At 43.2% G+C, this 3,561-nt stretch overlaps 1 long non-coding RNA gene across 1 annotated transcript; it reads right to left on the reverse strand.

Annotated features, from left to right (window-relative positions):
* Positions 1–570: 570 nt before the first annotated feature.
* On the reverse strand, positions 571–3,561 carry LOC115004568 (uncharacterized). Its single transcript, XR_003831845.1, has 2 exons — positions 3,327–3,561; positions 571–2,343 (listed from the first exon to the last, which is right to left on the reverse strand). It is a non-coding gene; the product is annotated as an uncharacterized LOC115004568 (long non-coding RNA).

The following is a 3,561-nucleotide window of genomic DNA, read 5'->3' on the forward strand; positions in this document are numbered from 1 at the left end:
TCATATTTTATTGTTGTTATGCATTTATTTGTATTCTTCTTCTGTTTCTCTGTTTATGTTGAGTACATGTCTCATCATGTGTGTATTTGAAGGTTTTTTATATTAGAATTGAGGGATTAAAAACATCATTCATGTTCTCCTCATTTATTTCTACTCTTTTACAGAAGATCTGTTCATTTCTGTGCTTTTAAATGTTTTTAAAGTTATACATGGGATAAGCACTTTATACCAAAGAGGAGTTCCTCCTTTAACCTACAGGAGGCGCTGTTGCACTTCACTTTAAACATGTGTGATGAGTTTACAGCTGTCAGGAAATGTGGGACTTTTGGCCATCATGTTGTCATTGCCTATATTTAGAAACAATATATATAATTAGTTTGGTGATATAGTGTTGTATTCATTCCACACTGCTATTTCACACTTCTGGTTAAATGCTAAACTACATTTATTTGTCTTAGTACTTGTAATAAAGTGTAATCTTATGTTACGTTCCCTGTTAGTCTGGAGGAAAGGGAAGTAACAAGTAGAAATAAAATAACCCGGGTGAAGAAAGGAAAACGAGGCAACAGATTTAGTAAAGTAAAAACAAAGAGCATTTAATTCACATTGGAAAGTAAAGCGCCCCCACCAATACAGAAAGGCAAAACTCAAAACAACTGAAACAGAAAGCGACACCAGATATGGCAGAACAAAGCAACTCCACAAGTTGCTGTTCTGTTGCACAGCTCCTGAACAACTCCAACACGTAGAGGACCAACACCAGTGTTGTCTTAGTGCAGAGCTTCATTTCTTCACTTTCTCCCGACCTGTTGCATTTAAATCCCCCGTCTCTCTGTCGCTCTGTGTATCTGGCCTGTACCACTACACTCGCTGTCTTTGGAGCGTCTGCCCCCCTTCCTTCTTTCACATAATGGTTTGATCCTAGTGTCGTGGAAACTTTTAATCAAGTCCTTAAACAAATGACCAGTGAAGTCTATAATACTGAAATGTCGATTCTTGAGAAGTTAACTTGTCTTTTGAGTATTTATTATTTGCAAATAGGATCATCAACCCTACAGAGTGCAGCAGTCTGCGTGAGCAAGAACCAGAACAAAGTGTGTTCATGTGTTTTAAAGACAGAAAGGAGAAGGGGGGGGAAGATTGCCATAGTTGGCCCACAAAGAAAGGGAGTAGAGAAGGGAGCTGTGGAGAGTTCCCACAGTTGCAGGTGTTAGAAAGACGAAATGAAACAAGGAGTAGAGGGGGGGGGGGGGGGGAGAGAAATAAAGTTACAAGGAAATAATGGGGAAAGACAGAAGTTCATTTCACCAAGTATTAAACAATAAGAATTTAACATGGACATATGAAATGTTCCATTACATTCCTCCCTTTTGATCATTCTATTGATCAAACAACAAGAATATATATGTACAAGTTCATCACAGGCGTTAGAACATCAACGCTAGAACTTCACAAACATCTAGACGTGGTCATCATGGGCTGGATGGAAAGAAAGTGTGTGTGTGTGCAAGTGGCTGTTTTTGTTCAGAAGTGTGTCTGAGATTTCAAAAAGCAAGCGGGGAGGTTATTACATCATAGTTCATTTAGGTTATCTAAACAAAGTTGTCCTCGCATGTGTCAAATGAGACGTCAGAGTCAGACTCAGGTGAGTCTGGTTGGTGTGGAGTCATGTTTTCAGCATCAGTGGCATGTTTTACAAAGGTGTGTGTAACCGCCCCATCTATGGCACGTGTGATCAAGCCACGGGCGCAGGGAATTACACAACAGAAAACGATAGTCAGAACAGTGAGTATTATTCCTGCCGGGCCGTGTGAGCAAAATGGGAAACACAATGATAATTGATATTAAGGTCAAAAAACACATCGAGCCTCTAAGGCCACCAAACCCCAGGTGTTGGAATGGATGCCACGGACGTGGTCTGTCCGTGTAGATGACGTGTAGGTCCCTCGTGGGTGACACAGAAACTCTTCTGCAGGTCACTTGATGACTTCTCCTAAGTCGGATGATTTGAGGGCAGTGTATCTGCGTACGTCAAATGACGCTCGTTGCTCAAACTGAGGCTAAATCCTTCCAGTTAGATTCAACGACACCCTCGGTGATTCTCTGTTGTGTCTTTAGGTTGTAGTTTGTGTGGTGCTCACCCCTTCGTGCTGTTCTGGAGAGTCAGTGAGGTGAGGCAGTGGTTGCAGTGGCTGGCGTAGATCCAAGTTGCCCTCTCTGCCACCTTCACTGCTGTGTGGGTGGAGAGGAGGATCTGGAAGGGAACCTTGCCACCGTTTGGACTGGTTGAAATGAGTGGAGTGGTGTAGATGCAGGTGATGATGAACTGATGTCACCTGTTTCCTTATGTCAGAGAGAGTGGAGGAAAGGTTACTGCAGTAGGTTAGCATGTTATGTTCACAAGTGTCTGTGGACGGTGGTAGTTGTCTTTGATGATCCACACCAATGTGGGAAGGTACTGCAAACAACAATCTAGGTATGAACTTAGTTGAGAAACGGCATGGTAAACCTTCGTTGGAATGCCCCAGAGAGATATTATCTCACAGAGTAAAGCTTTAGTCACTGGAGCTGCAGTGGCATGTTTAGGTTGTGTAGGTGGTGGGTGAGAAGCCTTTTGTGAACCAAAAGTCATTGATTACACTTCACATTCCTCCCTTTTGACACATGGTCGAACCCATGTGTCAATCCTGCAGTGAGAAAAGACTTTTGGGCAGCAGGTAGCTTACAATCTGTTTTAGACATAAACTGGAGAGCTGAGAGAGAGGAGGGGAGAGATAAGAGAGACATAAGTGTCCTTGGGGGAGGAAAGGAAATCATATCTAGAGTCAGTGAAGAAGAAGAAGAAGAAGAAGAAGAAGAAGAAGAAGAAGAAGAAGAAGAAGAAGAAGAAGAAGAAGGAGAAGGAGGAGAAGGAGGAGAAGGAGAAGAAGAAGGAGAAGAAGGAGAAGAAGAAGAAGAAGAAACCATAGAGGGAACTACATCAGGTTTTCTAGTTGAAGGCTGCAATTCTGCAGTGTATGTTTGAACATACAAGGCCCCCCCCCCCCCCCCCACACACACACACACTCTCTGAGTCCACCAGTATTAAGAGCACACAGTGATTTACAAACCTGTAGCTCTCGCCTCGTCCTGCAGTACATGTAGTCTGACACTAGATGGCGCCAGAGACTGTGCAGGAGGATGTGTGTACTTATATGCGCTGCATGCTGATCACAAGGCCCGTAGGATGAACGTCTAATGTGCAGCTTTGTCTTTGTTATTATGGATCAGGGATTTAAATCTATAACAATGTAATTGTTACCTCTCATATGTTGGAACATGCTCACCTGCTGTAATCTGTATCTGTGATAACATTGGGCCGCTGATTCCAGGGAAGCTGTCAGCAGTGAGAAATGTGCGCTCCGGCAGGTGATCAAAGGCTGGTTTGCAGGATGGGTGTCTGCAGTGGTTGTGTCATGTCTCGTCGAATTTGTTGAGTTGTTTTATTTTGTACCTACCTCTTGTTTCTCAACCCAGATCCCTTTACTTCCTGTCCTGGTGTGATGTCCCTCCATCGCCAGT

Source organism: Cottoperca gobio, unplaced genomic scaffold (assembly GCF_900634415.1).
Source record: "Cottoperca gobio unplaced genomic scaffold, fCotGob3.1 fCotGob3_137arrow_ctg1, whole genome shotgun sequence".
Lineage (NCBI taxonomy): Eukaryota > Metazoa > Chordata > Actinopteri > Perciformes > Bovichtidae > Cottoperca > Cottoperca gobio.